The sequence below is a fragment of the Otolemur garnettii genome, unplaced genomic scaffold (genome assembly GCF_000181295.1).
Source record: "Otolemur garnettii isolate 467f Iridium unplaced genomic scaffold, OtoGar3 scaffold00011, whole genome shotgun sequence".
Taxonomy (NCBI): domain Eukaryota; kingdom Metazoa; phylum Chordata; class Mammalia; order Primates; family Galagidae; genus Otolemur; species Otolemur garnettii.
The window spans coordinates 18,408,953-18,434,071 of NW_003852406.1; the positions used below are offsets into that span (position 1 = coordinate 18,408,953).

Genomic DNA, 25,119 nt, shown 5'->3' on the forward strand with positions numbered 1-25,119 from the left:
GCCTAGTACTCCTTCATAGGAGGGACTTGGTTAGAGCTTCCCCAGAAGCTTTCTGAGGTGATGCTAAGAAGCCTGGGAAGGGGAAGGAGAAGGATAATAGGAAAAAAAGGAAGGGCGGTAAAGTGCAAGTGGCACCTAATCCCACCTGGACCTTGGAGAAGCAATGAAGAACACCTTTAGTTATCCCAACCAAGGCTCCAGGAAGCCAGGGCTTTATCCATAGACCTCTATGTCCTGGCTCAGAGGGCGGCTGGGCGCCCAGCGCTCTCTGTTAAGTCTGTGTATCGAGCCCCCGGGCAGTGCAGGTGCACAGGTGTTGGTGGTGGTCGCAGGGGTTCCGGGGAACCTGGAGCATCTGCGGCAGGGACCAGATCTGTTTTGATCCCTACTGTATACACAGTCCCTAACACGCTGTCTGGTGTCTGTTGACTCAATGAATAATTCATCGGCAAACTCTACATAAGAAATGGTTAGAGGAGTGAGGGATAAAAAGATGATGGGTTTCTGTCCTCAGGTCTGTACAACCTCCAGTGAGGGTGAGGATGACAGGATGACACTGGATAAATTACACAGAAAGTCAAGAAGCAAACGCCCTATCCCCCCAGGAGGCATTGAAAGGATTTGCTGGGCCTGAAGGAAGAGTGGAATTAGACAGAGGAGGGGGACGGGAGTGGGAGAACTGTATTCACAAAGGGCCTGGAGGCAGGAGCGTCATCACAGGTGTGTTGGAAAGCAACAGGCAGGAGAGAATGGCTGGAGAGTCTCTAGATTCTCTAACCTGCCAGGTTTAGAGTTGGAGGCTGGGGACAGAAATTTGGCCTCACAGAGCTCACAAAAGGGAAGTCTAGGAAGAGCAGGAATTGGGAGCAGCTGCAAGACTGTGTGTGCCAGAAAGTGTATATGGGAGGTGCTCCCTGCTTCTCCAGAACACTGCTGGGAGGGCTGAAGTCCCCACACCCACTCACGTGCCCTCATAAAAGTTTCTCGATGTCTACTTATGATGTCTACTTACACAGTGCACAACCTGAACATCTGTACCTAGCAGTTCAGTCTGGCTGCGATAATGTTGGTATAAGAGAGGCAAGAGGGTGCTTAGAAATTGAGGAAGAAGGGACACTTCCCAGGCTAGAAGATCCCCTCAGACCTCTGCATTGCACAGCCCAGTAGATGTTGCTGCCCTGGTTCCCCAGGAAGCTGAATTACTACAAAGTTGTCTCATGCTGCATCTCAGCCGCACTCTGGGAGGGTGGGAGACTTAGAAGCAGCCTCCTTGAAGTCTCTCCCCTCTCTCTACCTGTCTCCATTTCTATCTTCCCTGCCTCCTTTTCCTCTATCCTGCCCATCTTCCTCTCTCTTCTCTCTCCCCTTAATGCCTGGGTCCCCTGCAAGGGGCAGGGGTGGGAGGACCAGGTGAGGCTGTTCCAGACTGACATGCTGGGAGATGTGGAGGGTAGCTGGGAGGCTGTCTGAACTGAATGTTTGAACCAAAGGAGGTCCCAGTGGGCCTCCCTAATGTGTGGGGTTTTCTTTTCTTTTCCTTTTAAAGTTTTTCACTTTCAAAGCAAAGCCAGGCCCCAGAGTGAAGGGAGCTGGGTAAACTCAGGCGCACAATCAAAATGCCTTTGAACCTGGGCTGAGAGCTCCAGTACTCTCCTGTTCCAGGGCAGGGGCTGAGAGGGGGCTGGGGGACCCTCAATGCCTAATTGGCAGCTAATTCGATACTGGGGGTAGGGGTGGAGAGTAGATTGGGGGCCCATAGCAAGTGATTGGAGATTGGGTGAATGCAGATCTTTTCAACTTGATGTAAAAGTGGATCTATTATGGGTTTTCTTGCCTGCATCTTGGCGGTGGGGAGACAGGCTTCTGTTGCTTAATGAGCTCATGGCTCAAGCTGTCTCCAGCTGCGAAGCTCGAAGAGGATTTCAAGGCAAAGTTAACACTGTAGTTAGTTCTAGCTGGCTACCTGTCATCACTCAGGCGAAGGAGAGAACAATCTTATTAAAATGGGCAAATAGAAGGCAGGCTCCTTGGCAGAGCTGTTGGGGTGGGGATGGGAGTGGGGGGATAGTGACTCACAAAGCCTGGGTGAGCCCCAGACAAGTTTTCCCCTCATGGTTTGATATGGACCTAGGAGAACTTACTGTGGGGGCCTGGCCTGGGCCTGAACTTGGGGCTGACCATTAGGGTGGAGGAATTCAGAGCATAGACTGTGAAGGCCAACAGATCTGGGTTCAAGTCTTAGCTCTGCAGGGTGACCTTGGGCAAGTTACTAAAACTTTCTGTGCCTCAGTTTCTTCCATCTGTAGGATGAAAATAATAATAACACCTCCCTAGAAGGGTAGTTATAGTTATTAAATGTGATTGCACAGTACTTAGCAGAATGCCATGCACATGATGAATGCATAACAAATTAGAGCAATTATGATTATGCAGGACCAGGGCTGAACAGACTATTTGAAGGCTTCAGAGCTGAGAATCCCACAGGTGATTCAGAAAGGGTGACGAGGAAGATGTAAATATGAAGTATTAGAACCTCAAGACACCTTAGCAATCAGCTTGTCCAGTTCTTCTTTTTCTTTTTTTTTTTTTGCAGTTTTTGGCCAGGGCTGGGTTTGAACCCACCACCTCCAGCATATGGGGCTGGCGCCCTACTCCTCTGAGCCACAGGCGCCACCCCCAGTTCTTCTTTTTCAAGGTGAAAAAGCCAAGGCCCAGAAGGAAAAGCAGCTTTTTCAAGATCACACAATGAACTAGGGGGCAATGTGGAGCCAAGAACAGGTCTCCAGAGGCCCAGGGCTGTTTCTACCACAGCATCTGCCCAGCCACAGAGGCAAGTCAGAAGTGAAAAGTCCAAGACACCCCATTTTCTTGCCTTTCTCCTGCCATTTCAGAGTTATGGTGGTTTCCCTTATTTGCCACATTCTTCTCACATCTCATGAAAACAAATATTTATTTCCTGGGAGTGGCTGAATCATAGGGGTGGGGAGGAGAAGCTGGCCCAGGATAAGCCGGCCCAGGATAAGCCATTGAGGCCTGAGAGTTGCCTGTATCTGTCAAACCATCCAACAGCACCAGGGGAAAGAGCAGCCGAGGGTGACTACGGATTGTTGTGACAAGCTTCCAAACCAGTGCTCTGCTTGAGTCTCTTCCCCACCCTACCCCTGCCCAACTTCCAGGGTGATCTTTACAAATGACTAATCTAATGAGGTCACTGGCCTGCAGAGAGCCCTTCCATGGCTCCACAGTGAGTCAAGCTCCTGGTACATGGGCGCCCCCCACTCCCAGGTCCAACCTTCCCACTCAATCCCCCTGGTTTCTTTTATGTCCAGGTTCCCAGCAGATCCTTCTTTCCTATGCCTTAACTTTTTTTTTTTTTTTTTGAGACCGTGTCTCACTTTGTTGCCTGGGCTGGAGCACAGTGGCATCACCATGGCTCACTATAACCTCAAACTCCTGGCCTATTGGCACACCACAATGCCCAGCTAATTTTTCTATTTTTAGTATAGACAGGGTTTCACTCTTGCTCAGGGTGGTCTTGAACTCCTGACCTCAAGTAATCTGCCCACCTCAGCCTCCCAGAGTGTAAGGATAACAGGTGTGGGCCACCATGCTGAGCCCCTATGCCTCAAATTTTTCTGAAGCTATTTCCCCCTGCTCCATCACCCAGTGTCCAGCTAGACCCTCCACAAGGCAAACCAATCTGATTTCCTTATATTCAGCTATCTTGACCAGGACTCAGATTTCTTATATGGAAAATAAGAGGTGAGCCAAAGAACTGTTCCAGCTATGATTTCCCTGAAATTTCCACATGCAACAGAGGCTGACCTGATGCCTTGGAGTTGAGGTGGAGAGCTGAAGAGGCAGAGAAGCAACGTAAAGACCTGGAAAATGGACATACTAAATCCACGTCCCACCCCACCTCAGAAGCTGGGATGTAAAAAAGAGAAGATAATGGCCAGGAAGTGGCTTAGGACAACGCTGAGCTCTTAAGTTCTCCTCCCAGGTCTTTGTTTCCTCATCTGGTAAATGAATGGACTGGAAAAGGCAGTATCTAGAAACTCTTCTGGCACTAATGTGACTCTCTAGATTGAAGGGTCTTAACCACACAGATGACCCTGGGGAGAAAGAAGGAGGAGGATCCCATCAGGAAGGGGCACAAGGTGGCTTCAAATATTTTTGTGACATTTTCTTTCTTTAAAAAGGATCTGGGGGAGGCCTTTTTTGTTGCAACAAGGGAGCGCGCTAGTGTCTATGGCAAATGTATCTTGCTCTATAAACCTGTCTTTCTCTTCTGCAACAAACTTTGTTTCATACTTGCAAAGAAGGGAAAAAGAAGATCTGGGGAAAATACAGTGGATATTAATACATGCGTATTTGTTCAGTCTGGGTGGTAGTTGATTCTGATCTTATTATCTCCATTTCCTCATCTGCCATAATATTTAATAGTTTTTCAAAGAATTTGGTGAGTCTCTTCTCAGCAGTAACCATCTCCCTGACTTCTTCCACTTGCAAAAAGAGGTGCTGTCTCCAAGTGCAAACCGTGCATCAGTGTAAGGACTGAATTTGGGGGTGGGAAGATCTCCATTGCAGGAAGTATTCAAGCAGAGGCCAGATAGACATTAAATATTGCAGGAGTGATTTCTATCGTGGGTGAAGGTTGGACTCTGTGACCTGAGAGGACCCTTCTAATTCTCAGATCTTATAATGAACGCCCAGGGCTATCCTCCTTCTGTAGGTGATGCCACCCCCACCCCTGTGCTGTCCTTGGTGCTGAATTCTATACCAATGAACTTTGAAAGCAGACCATGGCAAGCAGAATAATAATCCTTTCTGGGTTTGTCACTATAAGATACAAATTAATCTGGGCACAGTGGTGCATGCCTATAGTCCCAGCTACTTGGGAGGTGCAGGCAGGAGGATCCCTCCAGCCCAGAAGTTTGGGATTATGGTGTGCTGTGATTGCACCTGTGAATAGCCACCGCACTCTACCTTGGGCAACACAGTAAGACCCTGTCTCTGTCTCTCTCTCTCTCTCTTTTTTTTGTTATTGTTGAAGTTGGCTGGGGCCAAGTTTGAACCCACCACTATATGAGGCCAGTGCCCTACCCACTGAGCCACAGGTGCTGCCCAAGACCCTGTCGCTTAAAAAAAAGAGATACAAATGAATGCTTCAATTTCCAGGATATTCTGGTGATCAGAATAACAGAAGCCCTTTTTAGAGGGGCTTCAGGCATTTGCTCTCCTGAAACTTCTCCCATTTCTATCTTCTGCTAGTCTGTGCTTGTTCCTCCCCAACCTTATGCTGAAAAACTGGGAAGCAGAAAGCCCGGGACTGCTTCCAGCTCAGTCACCGACAGGCTGTGTGACCCGGAGCAAATCCCTGCTCTGCGGTGAGCCTCTGACCCTTCATGCAGAGGCGATCATTTCACCAGGTGACAGAATGCTTGAAATCAGACTTGTGGCAATATGTAAGTGTTTTGAAATTGGCAGCACTGTGAGGATTCCTGTTCCAGTGAGTATGAAGTGGAGCGTCTCTCAGGTGGGAAGCAAAGAAGGTGGTGAGGCGTTGAGTTAAGCTGAAAACTCTTGAGGAAATTTTCAGAAAAATGGTCCAGTTGGCTTCCCTGTGGGTAAATGGAAGCCTTTTCAGCTCGTGCCTGGTGACATTTGCAAGCATCACAAACTTTGAGAGTGGAGGCAGGCAGTGATGCATCTCTGAGTAGGAAGGATGGTGTGGTGATGTTTGTACTCACTGAGCTGAGGGGCAGTGTCACTGAGTCAGGGAAATGGGGTCCACAGTATAAAGGGTTGGTGTGCTGGGTGTCACGACCTAATCCTCATCCTGGCTCAGCCACTCACCTGCTCACAGAGTGGAGAGTAGCTGGACTCCAGTCCAACTTACCCACTGATTAGCTGTGTGACCTTGGGACAGTCCTTTCACTACCCCAAACCTTAGTTTGGTGCAAAGTGGGTACATTAAAGTCTGTCCACCAGGATGGTCATGAGAATAAAATGAACATGGGTGACAAAGAGACGGGTGGCCACCCTGAGGCCAGTAGCATGTGGGTATTTAACCTTTGTAAGCCTCGGTATTCATCATTTGCAAAATGGAGACAATAAGGCCTGACCTCACAGAGATGGAAATGGGACAAGGACGATCAGAGCCACCCGGGGCCCTGTTTGTTATCATTGGCCTCAGGCAACCTGACCTGGAATGAAGGGTGGGACTTGGTCCCTGCCGGCTCCCATGTCCTGCACACGAAGGCACCAGCTTCTCCCTAACTGAGTTCTCTGAGTTCATCGGCCTACAGCTCTCCGAGGGAGCCAAGGAGGGGGAAGCAAACCATTCCATTTCCCTTTCTTCTCTGAATGGAAGGGCCAGACATCAAGGTCCATGGAGCAAACAGACTTCTCCATGTGCAGCTGAGCTCTAAGGATGTGGCTTAGCGGCCGTGGGCCCAGAGCTTCCAGATGCAGACTCTACGGCTGTGAATTAAAAAATCTTGGTGTTCTGTGGAGCTCCCACCTCCAGCCTGGCGCTCTCTCTGCGGCTGGCATCCTCGACAGGAAAATTAATTGCTGCTGTCATTCTGCTTTTTGTTCCAGTCTATATCCCAGGAATAAGAGATCTGAATGACATTAAGTAACCTGTCTGTAAAAGCCCTTTCTAAAGACTAGAGCGGTGATCACAGAGAGGTGGGCTTCACAGCTGGGCAGGGACCAAGGACAGCTCTCCACTGGCAGCCTGTCCATTCTCCAAGAAAGGGGAGGCTGTGTGTGGACACACAATGGGACAGAGGCCGTCACGCTTTCCCTGGGAAGCAGAGGAAACCGAGCCGCTGACCCAGCCTGGCACACAACACAAGCCCCCGCTCTCCTTCACCAGAGGCGCATGGCACCACATTCTTCCTGCCAGCCTGGTGTGAATTCTTCCCCTCTTGGCTCAGTGGTTATCAGCAAGGCTAATTCAGGTTCCGATTCAGTGGCCGCACACCACTGACCTGCCTGGAGCTGAGGGGTCCGTGGTGCCACCACTGAGTGTGCTAATTTAGGAAGACTCCTGGGCCAGCGCAGGTGAGTCACAGGTACTTTTGCCAGCCCTTGGCGACCTTCTTATGTCAGTGGCAGAGTTGACATGTGCTACTGTCAATGTCAGGCCTGGGTAAAGTTTAGCCTTAGGTATTAATCACATCCATACTCGGGACAACTGTAGGAAAATAAGGGCACATACAGACTCCACCATGTAGGGCATTCTAAAGGCAAAATGACTTCCCCTCGATCCAGTATTTTGAATCCCTGACCCAGTTCTCGTTAGGGAAAAGCTGAATAATGCCTCAGTCCCCATGTTAAAGGAAACATCAAACAAAAGAAATGATGGCTCAGAAAGTGCATTTCCACCACGCTTCACCTGTCACCACTGTTTCCTGAGCATCTACTAAAGTGTCCAGCATTTGTTTAAGATGCTCTAATGTGGGGGACAGGTCATAAACTCAGAGGCTATAGAAAGGACACAGCAGTGTGGACAGCAGTTTTCAATAACTTTTTAGCTCTTCCCCTAAGCAGCCTGAGGTGATCTGTGAAAATGATTCCCTATTCACTTGACCCAGAAAACCCCACAAAGTCATGCAAGTCAAGAGGCTCAAATCTTCGTGTTCACTTTAAGAACATACGTGAAACTGCCCAGGCCATCAAGGGTATGCATATACAAAAAGCCACCAAGTATCTGAAGGATGTCACCTTAAAGAAACAATGTGGACCATTCCGACGTTACAATGGGGGAATTGGTAGGTGTGCCCAGGCCAAACAGTGGGGCTGGACCCAGGGTCAGTGGCCCAAAAAGAGTGCTGAATTTTTGCTGCCTATGCTTAAAAATACAGAGAGTAATGCTGAACTTAAGGGTTTAGATGTAGATTCTCTGGTCATTGAGCATATCCAAGTGAACAAAGCACCCGAGATGTGTCGCCAAACTTACAGAGCCCCTGGTCGCGTTAACCCATACATGAGCTCCCCCTGCCACATGGAGATGATCCTTACTGAAAAGGAACAGATTGTTCCCAAACCAGAAGAAGAGGTAGCACAGAAGAAAAAGATATCCCAGAAGAAACTGAAGAAACAAAAACTTATGGCATGGGAATAAATGCAAATAGCTGTCAAAGGAAAAAAAATAACTTTTTAAATCAGGGAACACTTTCTTCAAGTGAAACGTTATACAGAAACCCAAATGGAAGATGGCTAAAAGCAGAGATGTCATGGTAGGAGGAGGAGGTGGGGAGGAGGGAGGGGTCCCTGAGTCCTGCCCACATGGTCCTCCTTTAACCCTTCTTCAGTAGGCAAGTGGAAAAACCACCCATTTGCTCGGCATCTTTTGAGCACCCTGCCAGGTGCCAGGTCAGTAACACTGAAATGCACACACACGTGCTAACGTGACGACGGCCTGGACCGACTCCCTTCTTTTATAGATGAAGATACTCTTGCCCCAGGAGGGAAAGTGACTTGCCCGAGGTAAAAAAGTTACAAGGCCTATAAACTCAGTCTCTGGACTCCACATCCCGTGCTCTTTCCACCATATCATTCTGCCTCTATCTGACAACAGCTCCTGTTCTAGAACCCATGAAATAGCAAAACCTGAATTCCTGCCCCAACCTGCCTGCCAGAGAAGCTGCAGGCCAGTGAAAAAGGCAGCAACATAACCTAAAGTGTGTAAGAGCTTTTCGTTCTTATGTTCGGGAGGAAATTCCTTGGTTCTTTGGAGTCTGTCTACTTATGGTCTTAATTACTTGCATGTACAAGATCTTGCAATCTGTGCCTGGGGACTCTTTGAATTGCAGATTAATATTCAACTAGCTGGAACGATCTTCAGAAGGAGGCTTGTGGTAATTAAGTTGGTTAGAGAACACTTCAAACTAACTTTTTTTCATGGCATGCAAGTGCTGTAAATTACCAGCAGAAAGAAGACCAGTCCCTTAATAGTACAACTTGGGAGTTGGGGGTACTTCTTGGGAGCTGAGGGGAATACCTCTTTCAGAGAGAGCATCCTTGGGGACCCCTTCTCAGGGACTGGGGGACACAGATTGTGAGGTGGGAACTCAGGGGCGGAGAAAGGGGTAAAGCTGTCAATGGCAGGGCTGGGAGTTCTGTTGGGCAGACTCGCATCTATGACGCAGACTGTATTTTCCCTGAGACCCAGTGACCCTCTCTTAGGAGGAGGGGTATCTTAGGGTGAAAGAAGTTGGGATGGGTGGGTATTTCAAGAACTGGGGCTGGGCCTGGGGCTGGGGCTGCTGAACAGAACCTAGAAAGTCAAAATGCTGGGTTATATCTGGTTTCCTTAAAAAAAGGGGAATGAAAGAAGCCTTAAAAGACTTTGCCCAAAGCTGCAGGTATTTCAGAAAATAATTTTTGGTACTATTGCAGAGCAATCTGCATATTTCAGGCTGGGTATTTTTGCTGTGGCGTTGCACACAACACACCAATGTAATACAATAGGGTCTGTCACAAGTGATTTGCTATGAATGTAGAACCACACTGGTGAATAATTTATTTTTTGTACTAAATAACAGAAGTGTCAGGGTTGCGATCACTTCCCTCCCTATCACTTGCATGCCTAGATGTTTCCTTAAATGGGGGAGAAAGTGTGAGGTTCCACGGCCAGGAGCCACTGAGATTGCCCATCGCCCCCAGCTGGCTCAGCTGGGCCCCATGTGATCAGCACGTGCCACTGTGTCTGGGAGGAATAAAGGCTGAGAAAATCACTTTCAAGGCTGTGGTGATAATCCTCTTGACAATGGGAAGCCATTAGGTGTGGCAGGGCAGGTGGGTCAGAGGGTGGAGGGAGAGAATTCCCCAGCCAGAGCACTGGGTTCCATGGAGGCTCCCTCTGTGGCAGCCACATTCTTTGGCACAATAAGGGGGTGTGAGTAAAGGGGCTGGTGGGAGCGTTCCCAGTTGGTGGCCATCCCATAGTTGATATAGAAATGCCAGGCGGGGCAGGAGCTGTTCTATCCTTCCAGGGCCTCAGACGCTGCCTTTAGTTGAGGACAGATGCTTTTAGGGATTGCTTTGCCTGATGTGACCACCATAAGATTTCAGAGGACCCTAAGGGAGCAGTGAGGAAGAAGGGGACTGAGGAGGAAGGTGGCGTGGAGATGGGGGGCAGGGGAAAAAGGGTCCTGACCAGGGAGAAGGGAGGCCTGGGCCCTTCCTGGGTATGCCGCTGCCCAGCTGTGGGATTTGGCTGAAATCATTTCCTCTACATATCCCACTTTCCTTGTCTGTAAAAATGACATTGGTGAAGCAAAAATGACATGCAGAAAGCTGTGTGTGTCTGGCACATTCGCTTAGGTTAATAGAGAGAAACTACAGGGTGTTTCAAAAGTCACCCCTACAGTCGCCATCCATAGGAAAAATGGGAAGTTATAGCTAAATGTACCTTTATTTACAAAACATTAGTAATAAAATTTTACAAAAGGTGGCCAACACGCAGAGAATATTTTGTAAATATTTTGTCAAATTTTGTAATGAATATTTTGTAAATACTGGATAAAGCCTATAGTACAGGCAGTGAAAATGGATCCCCCAGCAGATAGAACTATTATTATTATTAAACAATTTAAATGGCCAACAGTAGGCAACTGGTTCGGCAGGTCATGGTATATCTGCAGACTAATATATAGCCATTCAAAAAGATAATTACGTGGTAAATAAAAGAACAAGTATGCCATGCTGTTGAGAGAAAAAACCCTCTATTACATGCCATGGGTATACATTAGGATAGGCTGATATGCGCATATGAGTAAAGGATGCAAAATAATGGGCAGACATCCATTTTGCTCCTAAAATTCTTACTTTTTTTTAGTTAAAAAACAAGCGTATTGGGTCAGATATTCTGGGTGTTGGAGTCTCCAATGCTGGCAGGCCCGGGTGCACTCTGCTCCCTCGTTAGCAGTGGGCTCTGGAGGTCCAGCTCTCAGAGTGGCAGGGAGTCAGGGAGTCCCCACGCTGGAGCTGAGCATGGGGTGACTTTAAGCGCCTGTCCAAGCAATGTCAAAGCGGCCTCACTGACTCCTTCTTTGCTTAATTTGTGTCAATCGATTTCCTATTTTTAATTAATAATTCTAATTATGATGCAGCAAATTTACCCAACGGCCATGACTGAATTAATCAGGGTCTATTGATTAGGCTTGCAGAGTTATCCCACAGTTTCTGACATCATCGATTTCCTGTTGGGAACAAATAAGAAAACACAAGTAGGGCAGACACAGCTGTCATCTCCGTGGTGCCCAGGAGGCCTAAATTGGGCCCAGAAGCACCTGCCCTCTGCTCCCACCCCGCCACCCCTCCAAACCCATAGCCACCAAGGCCACCAGGAGGCAGTCTTTCCCTAGGAGCCAATCCCGCCCTTGCTAAAGTCCCTGGAAGCAGGGACCCTGACTGCGGTCCAGCCCCGGCACAGAGGGCTCTGTACGGAGGGCCAGCCAGTGAGACTGGGCTTTGTTTAGCATTTGTTTACAATTCTGCTGCTGTGTCAGTGAGTGGAGATGAACTTCCATCTCACTACCTTGTTGGAGTTAGTACCTTGGAGATGCTTCCCTCCTGCTGCGTCATTTTGCAGATAAGGAATGCAAGGCCGATGGAGGAACAGGATCTGGCCCAAGACAGCCCACAGAGTCATCAGTTGCACAGCTGGGTTTGTACCTCAAGTCTCTGGCCTCTGTGCCCTTTCCCACCCGTGGGGAACTGAGCTGAGGGAGACGGGAGGGTAGGGACCACATTCAATGTGTGTCTCTGTTCTCCACTGTGGGCTCCCCATCAAGCAGAGAAGGCTGGCAGTGCCAATGCAGCCAAGGTGAGCCAGCCCCGGCTGTCCTCGACCTTGCCCTCTGTCTTGGGCTCTGTGCTTGTCTCTCTGTTATCCTCCTCCAGGGCCTTGAGAATTCAGGTCTCCCACCCTGAGCCCAGGTCTCCAGATGCCAGACCTGCTCTTGGTACTGACGCAGTGAATTATGTTACACACCTGCAAGCCCATCTCCTAAGGGCCTCCTCTATGCTGCACACCTTACACACACAATCCAATCTCCACAACTCACTAAAGAACAGATGTATGAGGACACTGAGGCTGAATGAGAAAGTAACTTGCCATATCCCCACAGGAAATAAGAAGCAAAGATTTGAAGCTGGACTATCTTATTCCAAATCCCATCATGACTCCTTTGCAAAAAGAAGAAAAGAAGGCAATCCTGCAGGACATATAATGGTGGAGTCTGTATCAGATGGGTGCATCTCATAACAGCACTGGGAAGGGTCCAGAGAGGACACCCTGTCAGCAAACAGGAGAGTAAGACTGAGCCAGGCAAAGGTAGGGAAGTATGAAGAATGATGAAGAATAGTTCAGCTTGGATACAGGCTGGTTTAGGCCAGTGAAGGGCAAAGAGGGAATGAGGCTGGAGGAATAGGTGGGGCCAGATCAAGGAGGACTTATCAATTTCAAGAGGAGAATCTGAATTCCCTCTCGGGGGCCAGTGGGAGTAGCTATAGGCTTTGAGCAGAGAAGGATATGGTGAGGTGGCGGTTCGGGGATCATGATCTAATTATGACAGTCTGAGTGGGAAGAGGACAGAGGAAGCACAGGGACCATTAAAAAGTTGTTACAAGGCCTGGAACCAACACAGGAGAGACAGGGCTGGGAAAAAAGAGTTGAGTAGGGTTGATAGCACCTGCAGTAGTTCTACTTGTGGAGCTCCTGGACTTTGTGTTCAGATGACTGCTGTGTCTGTCATTGGATCGGGGCCCACATTATGGTCTAATTTTAACTTGATTTCATCTGTAAAGACCCTATTTCCAAATAAGGTAACATGCACAGGCTCCGGGTGGACATTCATTTGTAGGGATGCTATTTGATCCAGTACATGGGAGAATAATACATCTACCTAATACAGTGGCTTTAGGGAGATTTAGTTATGTGAAACAACTGGCTTCCATTATCCCTCTTCCAAGCACAGAGTTTGCTCCAGAATCCTCAGCCAGGAAGCCTTAGAAAGACATTAGGAAGAAAAAATCCATGAGGGAGCGTGATAGGCACCAAAACTGCTTCGAGATACCCTGGGAACCCAGAAGCAAAAACTGGGATTGCCCATCACTCATCAAATATCCTGAGGAGGCACCTACCACCCCCACCTCATCATTCCCCCAACAAAAAGATGTCAATTTCTGCAAGAGGCAAGCAAATTAAAACAGCTGTGAATTCTCTTCTTTCATCTTCATGGACTTCCTGTTGGCATCACAGCACCTATAGTAACCTGTAGCAAATGACAAGGATGAACTATGAGTTCTAACAGCCCACCCCGGAGAAAATAACCACATGCAGATGTGAACCTCACGGTTGCATCTCACCCAGAAGCTACCTGTTACCAGCTCTAACCTAGTAAGTGATGTTCTGGTAAATGCTGAGCAACCAGCTCTTCAAAGAAAAGAGAGAGAGAAAAAAAAAAGCAGCCCTGATTTGTAGCATGTGCCAATTTCCATGGTGTAAATATTCCTGCCATGGTTGATTTCAAGCTTATCAATATGAAGTAGCAAAACACAGAGTTGCCAAGAGATGTGCACATTCAGTGGCAAGACAGCCTGAGAACTCTATTGCATACCCTTATCTGGGGACCGTATGGAGACATCTACACAGTCAGCACCCTTTTGGATCAGACATTTCTTCAGTGCTCATGAGTCAACTGGTATGAGCGCCAATATTGCCAAACTTATTAATTCAGAAGGGTGAGAGTCATTTGAGCAGCTGTGATGATGCAAAAAGTGCTCCCGGTTAGATCTGAATCCAGATTTTGCCACTTACTAGCTATATACCTGGGCCAGTCATATAATCTCTTGTTGAGTGATTCATCATGCATTCAATGGTTAATGAATATTCACCGTGATAGGGTGATGGGGAAATAAAGATGAAAAATATGAAATGGTCTCTGGGTAAAGAATCTCACAATCTGGTGAAGAGAGTCATAAAAATTATAATATCATGGAGTAGGTATTAGTTTCCTCTCCTATGCAAAGAAAGTAAGACATCTATCCAAGAATATCAAATGAGAACACACATGGCAAGCTCCCAACACAATACCTGGAACAGAGTAAGGGCTTGGCAAATGTTTGATAACTATAGCAAAGCAAACCTGTGGCAGGAGAAATTTATTTATTCATCCAATGAACTGCACACACCTATAAGGCACCATGCTAGAAGACCTTAGCCATAGCCTAAGAGGATGGGGAGAAGATCTCACCTGTTTCCTATTCTGAATCTCTGCTCATCCACTGGTCATCTTTCTCTATGCTACTAGGGGGGTGGGCTGGAAGGAAGGGTGGGAAGATTCATCAGAGCCTTCCCATTTCGGGCGGGGTAGCCTGGTAGGGGATCACTGTCTATGACAGGAGAGAGATCCTTCCACATTTCTAGGTATCAAATCATAGAATTGGATAGGGCAAAGAATTTGCTGCTTATTTATAGATTATCTTTTCCTTCTATGTAACTGTTTTTTAAAAAATCCACTTTAACTCAGCTTTGGTAATCACCACCATATGGCCAATCTTGATTTAATTACATCATGCCTCCTCTTCCCTACTCTATCCCATATTTTTTCTCCTTTCAATGATCAATTAGCATCATTTACCAAAGAGGATCATTTATTTGCTGCTACGCCATCACTCCAGGTTTGCAAAATAGCCTTCATTCCTCTTGAGTACTTTTCCTACAATACTTGGGTGCCACCATCAGAGTGCAATAGGGTGCCTCATTTTCAAAGTTCAAAAAATTTTATCTGAGCTCAGAATCACAACTCTAAATTTTCCAATTAACACAAAACAATTTATCACTTTATTCTTAAAACAAAAAAATCTCCTTTCCATCCAGCTAATTTTTCCCCCTTCTGGAAGCAAGGAGTTAAACACAATCTAAACACAGTAACTCTTAGCAACGCCCTTGACAACCTGCAACATTGACAAATTGTCTCTGATCCAAAATGCCTTCTACAAAGCTTTCAGCTACAAAACCGAGCTGACAGCTGAATATCACCTTCAAAACGACAAGTTTAAATGAGTTATTATTTGTAAAGGGCTTAGAAGAGGGGCTAGCACACAATAAGTGCTATACAAGTATTTGAAGTTTGATTTTCTTTTATGATTTATTAAGAATGTAAATCCCGCACTGCAGGGATTACCAATGAATGAGTTTCCCTTAGTCTGGTTTAATCATCTGCTCCCTGTGAACAGGGAAAGGGTCATCCTGTCAAGACAGAAGGTTGTCCCAAATGTGGCCTAGCTTGGTCAGGGGCTGATTTATCTTCTCCCTGAAGTTCTCGCTCCTTCACTCATGGTCACTAGACTCTGGGCTGAGCCAGAATCTCCTAATTACAGGAATGCTAGACTGGGATTATCTTTTTTTCTTTCTTTTCAAGTTAAGCCAAGAAGAGCTGCTGAAGGAGCAGGGCTAGAACAAGTGTGATCGATTAAATTATCATAAGCAGTAAAGGACAGAGGAGGGAAAGGCTCCTACGCCAGGCCCACTGCTACTGCAATGGAGTGGTCATCTGTGGACAGAAGGGCATCAGGCCTGGCAGAGATGGTCAGACTGATGGGCAGCCTCAGTGCCACCTCAGGGAACTGCTGACACCCCCCGGTACTTCAGATAGTACTAATGATGGTAACAACAGTGACGACCATTCACTGAGCACCTTCTGTGGGGCAAGCATATTTCATTCTTTAACTAATAACCATCTAAATGGGTATTAAAAATGCCCATTTCCCAGACAGGAAAACTGACATTCAGAAGCAATAGGTGGCTTACTCAAAGTCACACAGCTGGTTGAATAAAGCAGCACAGTGGGGCCAGATCTGTCTAGCTGGTTTCTTTTCTTTCTTTCTTTCTTTTTTTTGGAGACAGAGTCTTACTTTGTCACCCTCAGTAGAGTGCCATAGCTCACAGCAACCTCAGATTCTTGGGCTCAAATGATCTTTTTGCCTCAGCCTCCTGAGTACCTGGGACTACAGGTGTCTGTCACCACTCCTACCTAGTTTTTCTATTTTTAGTAGCGATGGGGTCTCGCTCTTGCTCAGGTTGGTTTTTAACTCCTGAGCTCAAGCAATCCACCCACCTTGAACTCCCAGAGTGCTGGGATTACAGGTGTGAGCCACTGCACCCAGCCATAGTTTTGTTTTGTTTTTTTGAGACAGAGTCTCACTATGTCACCTTTGGTAGTGTGCTGTGGCATCACAGCTCACAGCAACTTCAAATTCTTGGGCTTAAGCAATTCTCTTGCCTCAGCCTCCCAAGTAGCTGGGGCAATAGTCACCTGCCACAATGGCCAGCTATTTTTTTTGTTGCAGTTGTCATTGTTGTTTTAGCTGGCCCTGGGCCGGGTTCGAACCCACCACCCTTGGTGTATGTGGCCAGCACCCTACCGACTGAGCTACACGTACCACCCTATTGCTGTTTTTCGTCACTATCGGCACTCAGGGTCCTCTGGCCCTGCTGGCCCGACCACATCCTTCCTGCCTTCTCAGGACACCTCTTCCCAAGAGGTGCTTGCCTGCTCCCTGGTGTCTGTGGGTGACATCCTTCTCAGTGCCCATAGGCTCCATTTGCTGGAGTGCTCTGGGGAGCTGAAGCCCAGAGGGTGTTTGCCTTTGTCCCAGGCCCAGGAATGACTAGAGCGGGTTCCCTACCCTGCAAGGCCTGGTGAGAGTTTTCCCAAAGGGAATGTCAGCCAGCCTACAGAGCACAGTGAGGCTTGGAGCTAGATCCAGGGGATGGCCAGGAGGAAAGAGACATGAGAAAAAGACCCTTAGAGATAAGACTTGAGAGGTTTCAAGGAAGGAGCAGCTTGCCAGTGAGACAAAAGGCCTGACTTCTCCAGGGGAGGAGCCGGTGAGGTTGCAGCCAGAAACTGAAGTCTGTGAACATGCGAGGAGGCTGGGAGGGACGTCACGCGTGTGATGGGCAGGGCCCCCACAGCAGGGCCTTTGAGACCTGAGGAGGGTCCCTGTACCAGGCCTCAAGGAGCAGCAGGGCTAGCCCAAGGACAAGGCTGGCCAGGTCGCAGTGCAAGGGAAGCCAGGCTCTGCTCCACAGGAGCACCCACCTCCCACAGGTGCTCGTCTGTCTCCAGAGCATGTGCAGCCCCCACAGTCCCACCCCATTCCCGTGGCTGAGCAGGGCATGGACCAGCCACGGGCTGGCCTGCACTCAGCTGCCCAAAGGTGGGTGCAGAGTGGTGGGTGAACCCCAAGTGCTCACCCCAGAGCAGAGAGTGGACACAGAAGACCCTGGTTCTACCTTCTGAGGCCGCCAGCAGCCCACTACTGTGTGTGACAGCGTGAATGGGGGGGGTGCCACTGGCGAGCGTGCTCCAGCGTGTGTGAGAGTGAGCACCTGCGTACGCGGGCAGAGAGGGTGTGAGTGTGTGGGCACGTGGGTCCGTGGGAGAGTGTGTGTGTGGCTGTGGAACAGTGTGGAATGTGCAGCTACAGAGAAGGAGGGTCCTTCACAGGCACAGTCGGCCAGGTACACGGAGCCAAAGAGGCTCTGATACCAAAAGAAAAATGTGGAGAGTGAGAGGCGGGAAGCACACAGGATAAAGAGAAATGGAGATCTGTAGAGAGACAGAGAAAAGAGAAAGAAACCGAGAGAGCTGGGTTGGAGAAGAAAGATGTTGAAGAGACACAGAGATGTAGCAGAGAGGGCAGAGTCGTCTGCACTTCCCCCTAGATGGGGGCCCTCTCAGATGGCCTTGGTGAGTCAGCCTAACAGTGAGATGGGTCACTGCGATCCCAGGCTCGTGGGACTCTTTTTTTGATTCCTCCCTTCATTCACCAGTTCTGCAAGTGACTAGGAGCGAATGGTTCTGGTGACAGTGCCTGTGTGTGGGACTCTTGACCTCGGGGGGGGGGCTCTGCCCCCTCCCTCCCTGGCCCCCAGCCCCCAGCCCTGCGTCATCCCAGAAGCCTCAGACGGTATGCCCCTTGCCAAGCACTGATTCTGACATGACATCCTTCTTCTGCTGACCTACGTCTAATTTACTTGGGGAAAAAACTTTCCCTGGCCCCCAAATCAAATCCCAGGGAGGGAAAGGGGTTGGTTGAAAGGAACCAAGAGAAATAAATGTATTCAGCGAGTGTATTTTTATTCCAATAAAACGTGATTCAATAACTCCCATGAATGTTTCATGTGCAGGACGCTGCCCCCTCCTGTGGCCAGCACTGGTCTCAGGCCAATGTTAACTTCCCTTGGAGGGGCACTGGCCCCTACTTCAGCAACCCACCAGCTCTGAGAGAAGTCAGGGAAGGCAAGTCCCCTCCAGTCTCCTAGCTGTCACTAGACTAGCTCCCCAGGGACCTAGCACTGTTTTGGGAGTGGGGCAGTGCTGAGAACTTGGGACGGAGGCTAGGTTTAAATACTGACTTGCTGGGTGACCTCACTCTGTGAGCCTCAGTTTTCTCTTCTCATCCTTAGACATTCTTATGGGGATCAATAAAGACACAGTGTGAAATACTTCAAATACATCAGTAATCATACTTCCTGGGGACTGAGAGCCAAGGTATGGGTCATCCCCAAAACTTTTTTTTTTTTTTTTTTTGAGACAGAGCCTCAAGCTGTTCCCCTGGATAGAGTGCCGTGGCATTACAGCTCACAGCAACCTCCAACTCCTGGGCTCAAGCGAGTCTCCTGCCTCCGCCTCCCAAGTAGTTGGGACCACAGGCGCCCGCCACAACGCCCGGCTATTTTTTTGGTTGCAGCCGTCATTGTTGTTTGGCGGGTCCGGGCTGGGGATTCGAACCCGCCACCTTAGGTGTACGTGGCTGGCGCCTTAGCCGGTTGAGCTATAGGCGCCGAGCCCATCCCAAAACTTTTATCCCTCTGACAAATTTATCCCCTCTGGCTCTGGGCTTGCAAACCAATTTCACTGCTGTCCGTTTCCTCCAATCTTTACCCACCCATTCCAAGCCAGGCCATGGCACGCTCAGTAAGTTTACCAGGGGGGTGCTGGTGATAGGGCTAAACTGGGGAGGGGACAGCAAGTGGCTATTGTTTTATCATCACAGAAGTACCCTCCACCCCAGCTCAGGTCAAATGGGCCGAATGTGTGAGACTGAGTCCACTCCTGGACAGCACCTGACCCAAGCCTGGGCAGCACCTGACCCAAGGCTGGGCTGTCAGAACATTCCATTCCCTGGTCACAGTGATCAGCTCTGGGATGGGTATGTGGCCCAATTAGGCCAATGGGACTCAATCCTGAGATTTTTGCAAGAACTGGGTAAGAAGGTGCTTTCTTCCAATTTGGGCTGTTAGGCTGGAAGCCTGTGGTGTCCATCTCTGTTATTCTTGGGAAGAGAAGACTTGAGGATGAAACCCACAAAAAGGAGAAGAGCCAAGGTGCAGACAGACTGCAGATGTCAGCTGAGCCCCTGACACCACTGTGTGCACCAGCCACCCCTGTCCTTCCTAGTTACAAGAGGCAATAAATCCCCCTTTCTGGAGGCGCCTGTGGCTCAAAGGAATAGGGTGCCGGCCCCATATACTGAACCCAGCGGCGGGTTCAAACCTGGCCCTGGCCAAAAACTGCAAAAAATAAAAATAAATAAATAAATAAATCCCCCTTTCTGCCTAAACCCTAGGTTGGGTTTTTATCATTTGCAGTTAAAAAGTACTGCTTCATGCCTGGGATCTGAGCATGTCTTTCCATTTTACTAATTAAGGCCTTCTTCCTCCCTGGGGAAATGCCTGGAAATGCTGGGGAAGAGGGTTTGTGGAACTTCCTGCTGGCTTGCCCCAGAACCCCACCCCTGAAAGAACCTTTAAGAATTCCAGTGCAATCGGGGAAAGTAATGTTGCCTCCCACCCCAACCATCCAGAGGACACTGATGTCCTGAGAATTCTCAGCACCTCTCAGCACATTGGTCCAGGGCACTGTGGGGCAGCACTTGCTGTCCCCCATCCATACCTCGCCTGCTGCTCTTGCCCCTGGGTGTTGTCATCAATCAACCCAATCCATCAACAATAATGTCGCGGAAGGATGGGCTCAGCACGAGAGAGCCAGGAGCAGGTCAGATGCCCCCTGAGCCACCGTCTCCCCATCAATGAGATGAGGGGGTTGAACAAGATGAACGCAAACCCAGCTCCAATATCTTTTATATTTATGATTCTTTATTCCATTTTAGACACTAGGAGGAATAAACTTTAAAAAAGAAAAAAACTCTGTCCTTAACCCTACAATCTCTTGGGGAATAGAAGACATATATAAATAAACAAAAGAAGTTATATAAGAAAAGAAATCAATAATGCTATCCTCAAGGTGAAGTCTTAAGTAGATGATAATTGGCCAGAGTGGTCTGTAAGGCCCTTCCTGGCTCTGAGAATCTTCCAGGAGAAAAGAGGCTATGTTTCAGGGAGACAGAAATCCAGCAGCCAGAGCCTGGGGCTCAACCCCAAGTGGTTTTATACAGGAGATGCTGGCATCAGAGGAGCTTCCCAGGTGCCCCTGCCCTCTCTGTGGCTTGGCAATGTGTGGAACCAAGACCCAGATGGGTTGGTGTGAGCTAGAAAATGAAAGTGGAGGAGGAGGGGAGAAGGGAGGCCAGGGGAAAACACAGGAGCTTGTAAGGAGGTCCTTTTTGCTCTCTGTTCACTATTTTTTCCATTTGCAAGAGTTTGCAAATTTTAAAGTGGTTTCTGGCAAGAAAGAAAAATTCTGTGCAGAGCCAGAGGATGCCTTGTGGCTGGAGTGTGGGGACAAGGGAGTCCAGGAAGGGGTTGGCACTGGGAGCGACAGGCCATGTGAGGACTCTTGAGTCAGCCTGGAGGAAGGGCATAAGGAGTCTGAGTCTAGCCAGACAGGTAGTGGGTCTGGAGGCTCTGGCGACATCGAGGATCAGGGCCAGGCAAGAGGTCAGATATAAAGCCCTGTGCAGGCTCTGCACCCGTAGGTCAGTGGTTAAGATGCCGGCCACATACACTGGGGCTGGTGGGTTCAAACCTAGCCAGCTAAACAACAGTGACAATAACAACAAAAAAATAACCAGGCACTGCGGTGGGCACCTGTAGTCCCAACTACTTGGGGGGCTGAGGCAAGAGAATTGCTTAAGCTCAAGAATTTGAGGTTGCTGTGAGCTGAGACACCACAGCACTCTACTGAGGGTGACATAATGACATTCTGTCTCAAAAAAACAACAAAAAAAAAGCCCTCTCCAACAAGAACAGAGTGCCACTCTGGCCCTGGGACACAGATGGCTGAGCCCTCCTTCAGGCAGGTCTGGACATGGTGGCAGATTCCAGAACAGGTGCAAGGGTCTCAGGTCTGCTGGCAAGGACCCCATGTGAGGAACTGCAGGAGTGTGCCCAGTGGAGGGGGCATCCTTAGTTTACCTGGAAAGTGAGAGGCTTGGCAAGGGGGCCTCTGAGCTCCCTGGTAGTGCTGGTGGTTGTGCCAGATGGCCTAAGGCAGCTTTGGTTGACCACACTGTTAGGTCACAGACCTTTTTAAGAATCTGATGAAAACTATGGACCGTTCCTACCAAAATGTGCATGTACACACACATGCATACATATATGTAACTAAACATATAATTTTGAAGACTTCATGGTCCTGTTGTGGGCTTCTGTTAAGCATTTCTGTTTGAAGTTCTAGGTCCCCAGGGCTCGGAGAAAGGCCCAGATGGAGATCCTGTTCTTTTGCCATCCTCAGAAAGACGCCAGTGGCGGCTGCTTCTTGCTCTGAATTCCATGGTGCAGCAAACTGTCAGGTCAGGGGCTGGGGTTCTATCCATGAAAGCCTCTAAACATGGCCTTGCAGGGTGACCCAGTTTGTAGGAGGCCCAGCTGGGGCTGGAGACTGTAACCATGTGCTGGGGCCACATGCAGACCCAGTGAAAGGGCAGATGAATGGGTGGTCAGGTGTGAGGGGGCTGGCCAGGGCGGCCTGCTGAGGAACACAAGGCATTTGTGTGGATTTGTGAGGCACTTTATGAATCACCCCCAGCCAGCTATTCTGAATGGAGACGCTTCTCAAAGACTCACAACCCCAGTTGCGAAAAGGCTTCTCTGTCTTTGCAGAGTTTGCACAGATCCAAGTGGGGTTGGCTTGCCGTGAGCTGAATGAATAGGTTGGATTACAGTTACTGCTGCTGGGGGGCAGATAATTGCACTGAAGCTCAGACCAAATGCCTCACCCTGCACCCCAGAGAGTGCCAATCACAGGGGATTAAGCCCAGTGGGAGGCTGGGCCCAAGCCAAGAAGGGAGTGGGGGTGATGCTGAGAGTTGGGGCGGGGGTGGGAGTGCTTATAAGGCTGAGAATGGAGGGGGCTGGGGCTGGGACCAGAGAAGAGAAGGGCTGGGGCAGAGGGGATGAAGGTCTGGCAAAAACCAGGTGGGGCAGGGTTAAGGTGACCAGATTTTAGCATTGCTAAAGCGTGACACCATTGACCAGGGGGCAGGGCCTGACAACAATGCAAACTTTGATAAGCAGTTCTCGATAATCACTTCTCAACAATTATTTGTTATTATTACAGTTTAACATTATAAAATTAACATAAATAATATAAAACTCATATCCTGGCAAAATAGCCACATGTCAGCCGAAAACTGTATATTCCCTTACTATTCTCCCGCCTGTTCGTGCATTCTTTCCAAAAATCGGGACTTTTTAAAAATGCTGCAGGACATGGGACAAATTGTTAAAAATCAGGACTGTTCCGCCAAAAGCGGGATGTCTGGTCACCCTAGGCAGGATGGGCAGCCCCTCATTGGCTAATGAAGATGAATCGCAGCCAGGTTCAGGGTGGGGCTAGATCACTCCTGGGGAACCGGGGACAGAGCTAGGAAACCTGACTTTGGATCTCTGGGTCTGGCTGGACCCAGGCAGTCATATCTTGTTTTTTTGTTTGTTTGTTTGTTTTCTTATCTTCCCTCTGCCTTTTCTACCTTTTACCTCATAGAGGTGAAGTAACTTGCCCAAGGTATAAGTGGCCAAATCATCGTATCCCCATCAAGGGAATCAGTGTTAGAAACCTGCATTTGAATTTCTGTGGCTTTCACTGGGTAGGTGTGTGTTTTGTTAACATAAAGGGAAAAAAAGTCAAGGCAAAATTAATATAAGCAGAGAGTTTATTTAGGCCAAGTTTGAGGACTGCAGACCGGAGCATAGCCTCAAGTTGCCCTGAATATACACTCTCCCCAGTAGGATCTGTATTCCTGGTGCACCCCCCAAATCCTACAAGAGGTTTTAAGAGGTGCAGAGGCTCCCCCAGTCCCCAGTTAGAATGAGGAGCACAACTGCCTGAAACAAACCCCAACATGGGGCAGCCCCAACATCTCCTGATTTCTGGACCCATGGTCAGCCCTGGGGTCCCACACACAGTCACTCCCTCGAACCACAGCAAGCCCGGGAGGTGGGCATGTTACCAGTGGGACCTCAGAGGGGAGGACACTGAGGCTTGAAAAGAAATGACTTTCCTGAAGTCGCATGTCTGTCTGAATAGGTGTGCTGCCAAAAGGCCTCAGTTCCTTGCTTGGGAAACGGGTGTGGTAATACTTGCTTCACAAAGTAATGATGATTGCTGGTGTTTACTGTGTGTTCAGGATTATGCTATGGCACTGTTCAGAACACTGTAAGGCTGGTGGTACTGCCCATTTTGCAGACGTGGAAACTGGCTCAAAGAGGTGAAGTAACTTGCCCAAGGTGTAAGTGGCCAGGCCAGGATTTGAACCCTTAGAGGTCTGGCTTTGGCCCTTATAAACATCACAAGTGAAGAGGTTTTGGAAAGTGCTTTGTGGGTAGTAGTCAGCAGTGCTGGGGCTGGGCAGGTGCACTGTGGGAAGGAAGAAGCCAGCACCTTCCTGTCTCAGTACAGATTAATGAGCAAGGCCAGGGGCAACCTGGGTCATGCTGGAGGTGGACCAGGCACCCGACTTGACAGGGGGGCTGTGGTGTGTGTTGGTGGGGGGACTGTCACAGGCCCCCTCTTGGCATTGAGCCCCTCCACCCGCTAATGGCCTTCAGGGGAAATCATCCGCAGGAGATCAAAGCTGGCCCAGAGTGAGCCCCTCACTGGCTAATGAAGATGAATCCCAGCCAGGTCTGCGCAGAAAGAACGTTAACTAGATGAAGATGGCAGTTCAGTGACTGTGGAGTTTGTATCAGGGCCAAATGGAACCCTGTCTTCCAGCAAGTAGATGCAAAAACTGGGCCAGTGCCCAAGAAAGGAGAAACACACATTCTCTCCCCTGCTTCTCTCCACCATTCCTGAGCAGGGGCAGCCGCCTCAGGGAGGAGCTGGTCCCAGGCTGACTCCTGGTGGGGGCCACCTCCTGCCCAATGGAAGGGGGTCCTCAGTCAGCCTAGAGGCAGGGAGGAGGGGAAGAGATGGAGAAGGCTCAAACAGGAGAAACTTGATGCCATGGGGGCTCCTGTCTTTACTCTGAAGACAACAGTAGCACAGTGGAGTCAGATGTGGGCTCCAGTCCTGGTTCTTACAAGCCTAGGTGACCTTGAACGAAAACCTAAAAGCCTCCAAATCTCAATTTCTTAATCTACAAAGTGGGACTGGTAATGCAAGCTGCCACCCAGTCTGTGCCTGTTAGTGCTGTGTGCGTCAGGACTGTACTGTACCTCCCTTTGCCCCGCAGACCTTTCAGAACTTTCCCCTGTCCCCTCAGGCTCCCCAGAAGCCCAGACTTAGCTTGCAGACCTAAGCTTTTGTGAACTTCTGACCCAGGCCCTGCACCTACTTTCCATGTTCTGGGGACCAACCTCTCTAAACCCTATAATGATGGGGAATTCCTGGCTCACCTATTTGCTGGAGATGATAATTAACAATAATGCCTCCCACCATGCCACACTGAACACACAGAGAGAGAAAGGGATGGGGACTCGGGAGAGAGAGGCCTGACCAGCACTTGTTAGGAAATCCCAGGCCAGCAGTTCCTCACCTGGGTTGCACATGAGAATCACTTGGGGACCTTTAAAAATGTCATGGCCAAATGTCAGGCTGTGCTCCAGATCATGATTCAGATCTCTGGGGGTGGAGCCTGCACAGGGGATCCCTACCACCCCAAAGCTCCCCAGGTGACTCTAAT

At 49.0% G+C, this 25,119-nt stretch overlaps 1 protein-coding gene and 1 pseudogene across 1 annotated transcript in view; one reads left to right on the top strand and one right to left on the bottom strand.

Annotated features, from left to right (window-relative positions):
- Positions 1-25,119, bottom strand: part of MEGF11 (multiple EGF like domains 11) — a 248,752-nt gene that overhangs the window by 106,461 nt on the left and 117,172 nt on the right. The window lies entirely within an intron of this gene.
- LOC100958664 lies at positions 7,583-8,137 on the top strand (annotated as a pseudogene).